General features: G+C 38.1%; 1 non-coding gene across 1 annotated transcript; it reads right to left on the bottom strand.

The window, feature by feature from the left end:
- Positions 1–5443: 5443 nt before the first annotated feature.
- Positions 5444–5551, bottom strand: LOC112745612 (small nucleolar RNA R71). The gene has a single exon (XR_003173531.1). It is a non-coding gene; the product is annotated as a small nucleolar RNA R71 (small nucleolar RNA).
- Positions 5552–13847: the final 8296 nt, after the last annotated feature.

A 13847-nucleotide genomic window follows, 5' to 3' on the forward strand; every position in this document is an offset into this window, starting at 1 on the left:
AGTTTATCCAGATCAGTGCCAAAATTCCTATCTTTTCTTCTCCAATCCTACTTATCTTTCTTCTATCTTTTCTTATTCTTTCTTCTTCCTTCTTTCTTTCTTTTTTCTTCATCTCTTTAACTTCTCATCATTCTTCACTTTCATTCTATTTTTACACAATTTATCTGCATACTTTCATTCATTGCATTTTAAATTTGTGCATATTTTTATTTTCTTTTCTAAATTTATTATTTTTCCATTGGTGTTAAATTTTTTTTCAACTGTTGTATCTTTTCTGGTATTATTTTGGTGCTTAGTGACTTGTTCTACACTGTTGGGTAATATTACTTAAATCAATGCCAATCTTTTATGATACTTGTATTCCTTTTGCATTGACATGAACTTGCACTGTCTTTCGTTACCCACACTCTTCTCCCATTGTTGTAATTTTTGCACTATTGATATGCCATTCGCTTCTACTGTTTTCTCACTTACATGTTGTAGCTACCATGTAACTGAGACTCTCACTATTTGGCATTAACCCAACCATCTTTTATTTGTTTTCTATCTTTGTTTTTGGATTACCTTTCTTCCTTTTTTCTCTTCTTTCAGGATGGCCACCGAAGAAGGAAAAGGGAAAGCTTCTCAAAGGGGCAACAAACAAGTCCATCTGCACAATCTTTAGAGAAAAGCGTCAGTTGGAGAAACCCGTCCACTTGCACATCTCAGCATGCACCGAGGACGGTGCAATATTTAAGTGTGGGGAGGTCGATACCGATCTCCATGGGTTAGTTATTTTCTTTTCAACACCAATATTTTATTTTCTTTGTTTGTTCATTGTTGCATTTGCATGTTTGATTGCATATTTGTTTGATTTTGTGCATATTCTACCACTGCTTGGTTGAAGTAACGAATTTCTTTCTCAAGAAACTTTTTATAGCATTTCACTAATTTGAATTAAAATTCGTATTGAACTTGTTTGAAGAAATATTATACTGGAACATGGTTTAGAGCTCGAACATACAAAACCAATAAGATTTTGAGCCTACTTGATTGGTTGCATTTTATCAACCAATATTTTATTTTTGGTGTGTGTTGTTCTCTCTAAAATTGTGATCTTTGTCTTGCTTAATTCTATATTTCCATGGTTTGATGTATGCATGCACTTATATGATTGAGGCCTTTGTTTCACTGAGCTTACATACCCATATGGCCTTACCCTTTCATTATCCTTTGCAAACCAATGTTGAGCCTATTATACCCCTTTTGTTCTTTATTTTAGCTCATCACTAACTCTAAACGGAAAACAATAATGTCCTTAATTTGAATCCTTGGTTAGTGATGAGCGGATAATTTATATGCTTTTTGGCATTATTTTTAGTATGTTTTTAGTAGGATCTAGTTACTTTTAGGGATGTTTTCATTAGTTTTTATGTTAAATTCACATTTCTGGACTTTACTATGAGTTTGTGTGCTTTTCTGTGATTTCAGGTATTTTCTGGCTGAAATTGAGGGACTTGAGCAGAAATTAGATTCAGAGGTTGAAGAAGGACTGCTGATGCTGTTGGATTCTGACCTCCCTGCACTCAAGATGGATTTTCTGGAGCTACAGAACTCAAAGTGGCGCGCTTCCAATTGCGTTGGAAAGTAGACATCCAGGGCTTTCCAGAACTATATAATAGTCTATACTTTGGCCAAGAATAGATGACGCAAACTGGCGTTCAACGCCAGCTCTCTGCCCAATTCTGGCGTCCAGTGCCAGAAAAGGATCCAAAACCAGAGTTGAACGCCCACACTGGCACAAATACTGGCGTTCAACTCCACAAATGGCCTCTACACGTGCAACACTCAAGCTCAGCCCAAGCACACACCAAGTGGGCCCCGGAAGTGGATTTATGCATCAATTACTTACTTCTGTAAACCCTAGTAGCTAGTTTATTATAAATAGGACATTTTACTATTGTATTAGACATCCTGGATCCTGGATTGTATTCTGATCCTGTGATCACGTTTTAGGGGGTTGGCCATTCGGCCATGCCTGGACCTTTCACTTATGTATTTTTAACGGTAGAGTTTCTACACTCCATAGATTAAGGTGTGGAGCTCTGCTGTTCCTCAAAGATTAATGCAAAGTACTACTGTTTTCTATTCAATTCATCTTATTTCGCTTCTAAGATATTCATTCGCTCTTCAACCTGAATGTGATGAACGTGACAATCATCATCATTTCCTATGAACGCGTGCCTGACAACCACTTCCGTTTTACCTTCGACTGAATGAGTATCTCTTAGATCTCTTAACTAGAATCTTCGTGGTGTAAGCTAGAATGATGGCGGCATTCAAGAGAATCTGGAAGGTCTAAACCTTGTCTGTGGTATTCCGAGTAGGATTCAATGATTGAATGACTGTGACGAGCTTCAAACTCGCAATTGCAGGGCGTAGTGACAGACGCAAAAGGATAGTAAATCCTATTCCAGCATGATCGAGAACCGACAGATGAATAGCCGTGCTGTGACAGGGTGCGTTGACCATTTTCACTGAGAGGATAGGATGAAACCATTGACAAGGGTGATGCCTCCAGACGATTAGCCGTGCCGTGACAGGGCATTTGGATCATTTTCCCGAGAGAAGACCGAAAGTAGCCATTGACAATGGTGATGTATCACATAAAGCCAGCCATGGAAAGGAGTAAGACTGATTGGATGAAGATAGCAGGAAAGCAGAGGTTCAGAGGAACGAAAGCATCTCCATACGCTTATCTGAAATTCTCACCAATGATTTACATAAGTATTTCTATCCCTTATTGTTTATCTTTTAATTATCTAATCCAATCACATTTAACCCTACCTGACTGAGATTTGCAAGGTGACCATAGCTTGCTTCATACCAACAATCTCCGTGGGATTCGACCCTTACTCACGTAAGGTATTACTTGGACGACCCAGTGCACTTGCTGGTTAGTTGTGCGAAGTTGTGAACCATGGTATTGGCATCATGTTTTTTTGGCGCCATTACTAGGGAAAGAAAGAGCGATGAATTTTACATAATTAAAGTGTAAATCACAATTTCTGCGCACCAAGTTTTTGGCGCCGTTGCCGGAGATTGTTCGAGTTTGGACAACTGACGGTTCATCCTGTTGCTCAGATTAGGTAATTTTCTTTTTGTTTTCTTTTCAAAAAGTTTTCAAAAATTTTTCAAAAATCTTTCAAAAATTTTCTCCTTTGTTTTCAAAAAAAAAAAATTTTTAAATAAAATGTTTTCAAAAATTTTATAATTTTATTCAAAATTTTTAAAGAATGAATTCTAGTGTTTCATGAAGCATGTGAAGCCTGGCTGGCTGTAAAGTCATGTCTAAATTCTTTTGGACTGAGGCTTCCACTCATAAGTATATGAAGTTGGATGAAATATCAGCTGTTGTATACATGAGAGGTATCTATGTTTGCTGAAGCTTGGCTGGCCATTGAGCCATGTCTAGTGTTTTGGACCGGAGCTTTCATTGAAAGCTAGGCTGGCTAGTGAGCCATGTCTAATTCCTGGACTGAAGCTTTAGACTAAGAATGCAAGATTCCTGGAATTCATATTAAAAATTTTGGAATCCTTATTTTTCTTTTTCATAATAATTTTCGAAAAAAAATACAAAAAAAAATTAGAAAATCAAAAAATCAAAAATATTTTGTGTTTCTTGTTTGAGTCTTGAGTCATGTTATAAGTTTGGTGTCAATTGCATGTGCATCTTGCATTTTTCGAAAAAAATTCATGCATTCATAGTGTTCTTCATGATCTTCAAGTTGTTCTTGGTAAGTCTTCTTGTTTGATCTTTGCATTTGCATGTTTTGTGTCTTTTCTTGTTTTTCATATGCATTCTTGAATTCTTAGTGCCTAAGCATTAAAGAATTCTAAGTTTGGTGTCTTGCATGTTTTCTTTGCATTAAAAATTTTTCAAAAATGTGTTCTTGATGTTCATCATGATCTTCATAGTGTTCTTGGTGTTCATCTTGACATTCATAGCATTCTTGCATGCATTCATTGTTTTGATCTAAAAATTTCATGCATTGCATAATTTTCATGTTTTTCCTCTCATTATAAAAATTCAAAAATAAAAAAAAAATATCTTTTCCTTTTTCTCTCTTAAAATTTCGAAAATTAGATTTGACTTTTTCAAAAATTTTTAAAATCTATTTGTTTTTATGAGTCAAATCAAATTTTCAATTTAAAAATCTTACCTTTTTCAAAATCTTTTTCAAAAATCAAATCTTTTTCATTTTTCTTAGTTATTTTCGAAAATTCAAAAATATTTTTCAAAAATATTTTTCTTAATTTTATATCATAATTTTCGAAAATAACAATAACAATTAATGTTTTGATTCAAAAATTTCAAGTTTGTTACTTGCTTGTTAAGAAAGATTCAAACTTTGAGTTTTAGAATCATATCTTGTGATTTCTTGTGAATCAAGTCATCAATTGTGATTTTAAAAATCAAATCTTTTTCAAAACTAATTTCAATCATATCTTTTCAAAAATATCTTCTTATCTCACCTTTTCCAAAAATTTGATTTCAAAATATCTTTTCTAACTTCCTAACTTCTTATCTTTTCAAAAATTGTTTCAACTAACTAACTAACTAACTTTTTGTTTGTTTCTTATCTTTTTCAAAACTACCTAACTAACTCTCTCTCTCTATTTTCGAAAATATCTTCCCCCTTTTTCAAAAATTTCTTTTTAATTAACTAATTATTTTAATCTTTGATTTTAAAAAAATTTTCGAAAATTACTAACATTTTTCAAAAACCATTTCCGAAAATCACTAACTCCTTTTCAAAAATTATTTTCGAAAATTTTCTTCTCTCTCATATCCTTCTATTTGTTTATTCATCTACTAACATCTCTCCCTTACTCAAAAAAAAAGGATCTCTATTATTATTATTCTGTGCCCTCTTCTTTGTCATATGAGCAGGAGCAAGGACAAGAATATCCAGAACCTGAAAGGACTCTGAAGAAGAAACTAAGAGAAGCTGAATTACAACAAACCAGCAAGCACCTGTCAGAAATTATCAAACAGGAAGAGGATATGGCAGCCGAAAATAATAATAATGCAAGGAGAATGCTTGGTGACTTTACTGCACCTAATTCCAATTTACATGGAAGAAGCATCTCCATTCCTGCCATTGGAGCAAACAACTTTGAGCTGAAACCTCAATTAGTTTCTCTAATGCAGCAGAACTGCAAGTTTCATGGACTTCCATCTGAAGATCCTTTTCAGTTCTTAACTGAATTCTTGCAGATATGTGATACTGTTAAGACTAATGGAGTAGATTCTAAAGTCTACAGGCTCATGCTTTTCCCTTTTGCTGTAAGAGACAGAGCTAGAGTATGGTTGGACTCTCAACCTAAGGATAGTCTGAACTCTTGGGATAAGCTGGTCACGGCTTTCTTAGCCAAGTTCTTTCCTCCTCAAAAGCTGAGCAAGCTTAGAGTGGATGTTCAAACCTTCAGACAGAAAGAAGGTGAATCCCTCTATGAAGCTTGGGAAAGATACAAATAGTTGACCAAAAAGTGTCCTTCTGACATGCTTTCAGAATGGACCATCCTGGATATATTCTATGATGGTCTGTCTGAGTTATCTAAGATGTCATTGGATACTTTTGCAGGTGGATCCATTCACCTAAAGAAAACGCCTGCAGAAGCTCAAGAACTCATTGACATGATTGCTAATAACCAGTTCATGTACACTTCTGAGAGGAATCCTGTGAGTAATGGGACGCCTATGAAGAAGGGAGTTCTTGAAGTTGATACTCTGAATGCCATATTGGCTCAGAACAAAATACTGACTCAGCAAGTCAATATAATTTCTCAGAGTTTGAATGGAATGCAAGCTGTATCCAACAGTACTCAAGAGGCATCTTCTGAAGAAGAAGCTTACGATCCTGAGAACCCTACAATAGCAGAGGTAAATTACATGGGTGAACCATATGGAAACACCTATAATCCATCATGGAAAAATCATCCAAATCTCTCATGGAAGGATCAAAGGCCTCAACAAGGCTTTAATAATGGTGGAAGAAACAGGTTTAGCAATAGCAAGCCTTTTCCATCATCCACTCAGCAACAGACAGAGAACTCTGAACAAAGTACCTCTAATTTCGCAAACTTAGTCTCTGATCTATCCAAGGCCACTGCAAGTTTCATGAATGAAACAAGGTCTTCCATTCAAAATTTGGAAGCACAAGTTGGCCAGCTGAGTAAAAGGATCACTGAAATCCCTCCTAGTACTCTCCCAAGCAATACAGAAGAGAATCCAAAAGGAGAGTGCAAGGCCATTGATATAAGCACCATGGCCGAACCTGTAAGGGAAGGAGAGGACGTGAATCCCAAGGAGGAAGACCTCCTGGGACGTCCAGTGATATATAAGGAGCTTCCCTCTAAGGAACAAAAGGAATCTGAGACTCATCTAGAGACCATAGAGATTCCATTAAACCTCCTTATGCCATTCATGAGCTCTGATGAGTATTCCTCTTCTGAAGAGAATGAGGAGGTTACTGAAGAGCAAACTGCCAAGTTTCTTGGTGCAATCATGAAGCTGAATGCCAAATTATTTGGTATTGAGACTTGGGAAGATGAACCTCCCTTGTTCACCAATGAACTAAGTGATCTAGATCAACTGACATTGCCTCAGAAGAAACAGGATCCTGGAAAGTTCATAATACCTTGTACCATAGGCACCATGATCTTTAAGGCTCTGTGTGACCTTGGTTCAGGAATAAACCTCATGCCCCTATCTGTAATAGAGAAACTGGGAATCTATGAGGTGCAAGCTGCTAAAATCTCATTAGAGATGGCAGACAATTCAAGAAAACAAGCTTATGGACAAGTAGAGGACGTGTTAGTAAAGGTTGAAGGCCTTTACATCCCTGCTGATTTCATAGTCCTGGATACTGGAATGGAAGAGGATGAATCCATCATCCTAGGAAGATCTTTCCTAGCCACAGCAAGAGCTGTGATTGATGTGGACAGAGGAGAATTAATCCTTCAATTGAATGAGGACAACCTTGTGTTTACAACTCAAGGATCTCTCTCTGCATCCATGGAGAGGAAGCATAAAAAGCTTCTCTCAAAGCAGAGTCAAACAAAGCCCCCACAGTCAAACTCTAAGTTTGGTGTTGGGAGGCCACAACCAAACTCTAAGTTTGGTGTTGGAGAGTCTCAACAAAGCTCTGCACATCTGTGAGGCTCCATGAGAGCCCACTGTCAAGCTATTGACATTAAAGAAGCGCTTGTTGGGAGGCAACCCAATTTCTATTTATCTAACTATATTTTTCTTAGTTATATGTCTTTATAGGTTCATGATCATGTGGAGTCACAAAATAAACAAAAAAATCAAAAACAATCAAAAATAACAAAAGAAAAATCACACCCTGGAGGAGCATCTGTCTGGCGTTCAACGCCAGAACAGAGCATGGTTCTGGCATTGAACGCCCAAAATGGGCAGCATCCTGGCGCTGAACGCCCAGAACAAGCATGGTTCTGGCGTTCAACGCCAGAAATGGCAACAAATGGGCGTTGAACGCCCAAAATGGGCACCAACCTGGCACTGAACGCCCAGAGTTGCGTGCAAGGGCATTTTACATGCCTAATTTGGTGCAAGGGTGTAAATCCTTGAACACCTCAGGATCTATGGACCCCACAGGATCATCTCAGGATCTGTGGACCCCACAGGATCCCCACCTACCTCCACTCACTTCTTCTCATCCCTCACCACTCTCTTTCACGCAATCCCATAAACACCATTCCCCAAAAACCCTTCACCAATCACCTCAATCTCTCTTCCCCATCACCTCTTCACCACTCACATCCATCCACTCTTCCCCATAAACCTACCTCATAAACTCCACCTACCTTCAAAATTCAAAACCAATTTCCCACCCAAACCCACCCTAAATGGCCGAACCTTAACCCCCCTCCCGCCCCTATATATAGCCCTCCATTCTTCCTCATTTTCACACAACACAACCCTCTCCTTTCTACTTGGCCGAAACACACTTCACCCCTCTTCTCCATATTTTCTTCTTCTTCTTCCTCTATTCTTTTTTTTTATTGCTCGAGGCGAGCAATATTCTAAGTTTGGTGTGGTAAAAGCATAAGCTTTTTGTTTTTCCATTACCATTGATGGCACCTAAGACCGGAGAATCCTCTAGAAAGGGGAAAGGGAAGACAAAAGCTTCCACCTCCGAGTCATGGGAGATGGAAAGGTTCATCTCCAAAGCCCATCAAGACCACTTCTATGATGTTGTGGCCAAGAAGAAGGTGATCCCCGAGGTCCCTTTCAAACTCAAAAGAAATGAGTATCCGGAGATCCGACATGAAATTCAAAGAAGAGGTTGGGAAGTTCTAACAAATCCCATCCAAAAAGTCGGCATCCTAATGGTTCAAGAGTTCTATGCCAATGCATGGATCACCAAGAACCATGATCAAAGTAAGAACCCGGATCCAAAGAACTACGTTACAATGGTTCGGGGGAAATACTTAGATTTTAGTCCGGAGAATGTGAGGTTGGCGTTTAACTTGCCCATGATGCAAGGTGATGAACGCCCCTACACTAGAAGGGTCAACTTTAATCAAAGGTTGGACCAAGTTCTTATGGACATATGTGTGGAAGGAGCTCAATGGAAGATTGACTCCAAAGGCAAGCTGGTTCAACTAAGAAGATTGGACCTCAAGCCTGTGGCTAGAGGATGGTTGGAGTTCATTCAATGCTCAATCATTCCCACTAGCAACCGATCTGAAGTTACTGTGGATCGGGCCATCATGATTCATAGCATTATGATTGGAGAGGAAATAGAAGTTCATGAAGTCATCTCTAATGAACTCTACAAAATAGCCGAAAAGTCATCCCCCATGGCAAGGCTAGCTTTTCCTCATCTTATCTGCCATCTATGTTACTCAGCTGGAGCTTTCATAGAAGGAGACATTCCTATTAAGTAAGAGAAGCCCATCACTAAGAAAAAGATGGAGCAAGCAAGAGAGCCCATTCATGGAGCTCAAGAGGCGCAGGAAGCTCATCACCATGAGATCCCGGAGATGCCTCAAATGCATTTTCCTCCACAAAACTATTGGGAGCAAATCAACACCTCCCTAGGAGAATTAAGTGCCAACATGGGACAATTAAGGGTGGAACATCAAGAGCACTCCATCATGCTCCATGAAATAAGAGAAGATCAAAAAGCAATGAAGGAAGAGCAACAAAGACAAGGAAGAGACATAGAAGAGCTCAAGGACATCATTGGTTCCTCAAGAAGGAAACGCCACCATCACTAAGGTGGATTCATTCCTTGTTCTTATTTCTTCTGCTTTTCGTTTTCTATGTTATGTGCTTATCTATGTTTGTGTCTTCATTACATGATCATTAGTAGTTAGTAACTTTGTCTTAAAGTTATGAATGTCCTATGAATCCATCACCTCTCTTAAATGAAAAATGTTTTAATTCAAAAGAACAAGAAGTACATGAGTTTTGAATTTATCCTTGAACTTAGTTTAATTATATTGATGTGGTGACAATGCTTCTCGTTTTCTGAATGTATGCTTGAACAGTGCATATGTCTTTTGAAGTTGTTGTTTAAGAATGTTAAATATGTTGGCTCTTAAAAGAATGATGACTAGGAGACATGTTATTTGATAATCTGAAAAATCATAAAAATGATTCTTGAAGCAAGAAAAAGCAGCAAAGAACAAAGCTTGCAGAAAAAAAAAATAGCGAAAAAAAATAGAAAGAAAAAGAAAAAGCAAGCAGAAAAAGCCAAAAGCTCTTAAAACCAAGAGGCAAGAGCAAAAAGCCAATAACCCTTAAAACCAAAAGGCAAGGGCAAATAAAAAGGATCCCAAGGCTTTGAGCATCAGTTGATAGGAGGGCCTAAAGGAATAAAATCCTGGTCTAAGCGGCTAAACCAAGCTGTCCCTAACCATGTGCTTGTGGCGTGTAGGTGTCAAGTGAAAACTTGAGACTGAGCGGTTAAAGTCAAGGTCCAAAGCAAAAAAAGAGTGTGCTTAAGAACCCTGGACACCTCTAATTGGGACTTTAGCAAAGCTAAGTCACAATCTGAAAAGGTTCACCCAATTATGTGTCTGTGGCATTTATGTATCTGGTGGTAATACTGGAAAACAAAGTGCTTAGGGCCACGGCCAAGACTCATAAAATAGTTGTGTTCAAGAATCATCATACTGAACTAGGAGAGTCAATAACACTATCTAAACTCTGAGTTCCTATAGATGCCAATCATTCTGAACTTCAATGGATAAAGTGAGATGCCAAAACTATTCAAGAGGCAAAAAGCTATAAGTCCCGCTCATATGATTGAAGCTCTGTTTCATTGATAGTTTGGAATTTATAGTATATTCTCTTCTTTTTATCCTATTTGATTTTCAGTTGCTTGGGGACAAGCAACAATTTAAGTTTGGTGTTGTGATGAGCGAATAATTTATACGCTTTTTGGCATTATTTTTAGTATGTTTTTAGTAGGATCTAGTTACTTTTAGGGATGTTTTCATTAGTTTTTATGTTAAATTCACATTTCTGGACTTTACTATGAGTTTGTGTGCTTTTCTGTGATTTCAGGTAATTTCTGGCTGAAATTGAGGGACTTGAGCAGAAATCAGATTCAGAGGTTGAAGAAGGACTGCTGATGCTGTTGGATTCTGACCTCCCTGCACTCAAGATGGATTTTCTGGAGCTACAGAACTCAAAATGGCGCGCTTCTAATTGCGTTGGAAAGTAGACATCCAGGGATTTCCAGAAATATATAATAGTCCATACTTTGGCCAAGAATAGATGACGCAAACTGGCGTTCAACGCCAGCTCTCTGCCCAATTCTGGCGTCCAGCGCCAGAAAAGGATTCAAAACCAGAGTTGAACGCCCAAACTGGCACAAATACTGGCGTTCAACTCCACAAATGGCCTCTACACGTGCAACACTCAAGCTCAGCCCAAGCACACACCAAGTGGGCCCCGGAAGTGGATTTATGCATCAATTACTTACTTCTGTAAACCCTAGTAGCTAGTTTATTATAAATAGGACATTTTACTATTGTATTAGACATCCTGGATCCTGGATTGTATTCTGATCCTATGATCACGTTTTAGGGGGCTGGCCATTCGGCCATGCCTGGACCTTTCACTTATGTATTTTTAACGGTAGAGTTTCTACACTCCATAGATTAAGGTGTAGAGCTCTGCTGTTCCTCAAAGATTAATGCAAAGTACTACTATTTTCTATTCAATTCATCTTATTTCACTTCTAAGATATTCATTCGCTCTTCAACCTGAATGTGATGAACGTGACAATCATCATCATTTCCTATGAACGCGTGCCTGACAACCACTTCCGTTCTACCTTCGACTGAATGAGTATCTCTTAGATCTCTTAACCAGAATCTTCGTGGTGCAAGCTAGAATGATGGCGGCATTCAAGATTATCCGGAAGGTCTAAACCTTGTCTGTGGTATTCCAAGTAGGATTCAATGATTGAATGACTGTGACGAGCTTCAAACTCACGATTGCCGGGCGTAGTGACAGACGCAAAAGGATAGTAAATCCTATTCCAGCATGATCGAGAACCGACAGATGAATAGCCGTGATGTGACAGGGTACGTTGACCATTTTCACTGAGAGGATAGGATGAAACCATTGACAAGGGTGATGCCTCCAGACGATTAGCCATGCCGTGACAGGGCATTTGGATCATTTTCCCGAGAGAAGACCGAAAGTAGCCATTGACAATGGTGATGTATCACATAAAGCCAGCCATGGAAAGGAGTAAGACTGATTGGATGAAGATAGCAGGAAAGCAAAGGTTCAGAGGAACGAAAGCATCTCCATACGCTTATCTGAAATTCTCACCAATGATTTACAAAAGTATTTCTATCCCTTATTGTTTATCTTTTAATTATCTAATCCAATCACATTTAACCCTACCTGACTGAGATTTGCAAGGTGACCATAGCTTGCTTCATACCAACAATCTCCGTGGGATTCGACCCTTACTCACGTAAGGTATTACTTGGACGACCCAGTGCACTTGCTGGTTAGTTGTGCGAAGTTGTGAACCATGGTATTGGCATCATGTTTTTGGCGCCATTACCAGGGAAAGAAAGAGCGATGAATTTTACATAATTAAAGTGTAAATCACAATTTCTGCGCACCAGTTAGCTTAGACTAGTGAGAGTGCTTATTATTTAAGTTTGGAGAAATTGGGTTTGGAGACATTTGGTTTGAGAATTGAGTATGTTAGAATTTTCTGAAAATGTGAAAGAAATGTTTAGGACATATTCATGCATTCAATAATTTAATCATATGCATTGAGAAAAATAATATATATATATATATATATATATATATATATATATATATATATATATAAGGAAAAGAAAAATAAAGGAGAAAAAGAAAAGAAAAAAGAGCAAATAATAAAAGGGAACAAAATGCCCTAAAGTAAATAGTGAAAGCAATGCATATGTACTGTACTTGAAATTAGAATGCATGAATATGTGGAAAACATGGTTAATGGATAGTTACATGTTGTATTATGATTACATGGATTGTCTAAGTTAGGTGAAAAGTTTAAGTTAATTAAGGATTCAGATTTTAGTCCACTTGACAAATACATTCCTACCTTGACCCTAACCTCATTACAACCCTTAAAAGACCTCTTGACATGTGTATTTGTGTATTAAATTTCTGTTGATTGTTAGATGAAGAGAAAGCCTTAGAAAGCAAGATTAGTAGAGAATTGAGAGATCGAACCTTAAACACTTGAGTGATTAGAGTGTATACACTTCCGGTGAGGGTTCGATGCTCGATTCTTTGTTCCCGGCTTTCATAAGCTATTTTCTTCTACAATTTTACTTGTACTTTATTTTGTGATTTGAATTAGTGAAATCCAGTTTATATTTGTTCTTAAAAGATTTGTTTACTTTTAACCAAGTAGGTAAAAATATTTTGCATTTAGCTGCATTCATACAGATAGGTTGCATTTCATACATTCTACCATTCCTCTTCACTTTTATAGCTTCTCTTGAGCTTAGCATGAGGACATGCTAATGTTTAATCCTAATCAAAATGCCATAGACAAGGTTGGATCTTCCGGATCAGAGAATGCTGCATCTTTGGGTTCTAGCCTCTACCACAGAGACCCTATTCTCCCCGGAAATTGGCTGAACTGATGTCTTGAGAAGTCCCCAACGAAGTCGTGGATTAGCCGTCTGAGAGATGTATAAACATAGCTGTTGGTTCATCATTGTCCGGTGAAAGATGCACTCTGAACCCAAGTAGACGCGGGTGTTTATCAGGCACATTCGTCTTAATGTGATGAACAGATCTAATTTGTTAGATCATCCTATTCACCACGATGAAGATCGAATATACATCTTAGAATTAATCAAACACGGATCGAAGAGAAACAACAGAACTTTTATTAATTCATAGGACTCAGTAGGGCTCTTCTCCTCAACCTAGGAGGTTTAGAAACTCATACTGAAGGTAAAACACAAAGTAAAACGTGAATGATGCTGAATGGAATCAAAGATATTGTAAAAGGTTCGAAGGTAATCCCTTAAATACTAAATAGATGACTAGTAAGGGTAAAATCCACTTCTGGGGCCCACATGGTGAGTGTTTAGATTGAGCTTTGATGAGATCCACGTACTATGAGGTCTCTTGGGCATGGAACGCCAGCTAGGGGGTCCTCTCTAGGCGTTTGTGCATTGGTCTATTCTCTTTGGCTGCTGGACGCCAGGAAAGGAGCAGGAAGCTGGCGTTGGACACCCGTTTTGGGCCTTTTAATCTAAAGCAAAGCATAGACTATCATATATTTCTGGAAAGC

The sequence above is a fragment of the Arachis hypogaea genome, chromosome 14 (genome assembly GCF_003086295.3).
Source record: "Arachis hypogaea cultivar Tifrunner chromosome 14, arahy.Tifrunner.gnm2.J5K5, whole genome shotgun sequence".
Classification (NCBI taxonomy): Eukaryota; Viridiplantae; Streptophyta; class Magnoliopsida; order Fabales; family Fabaceae; genus Arachis; species Arachis hypogaea.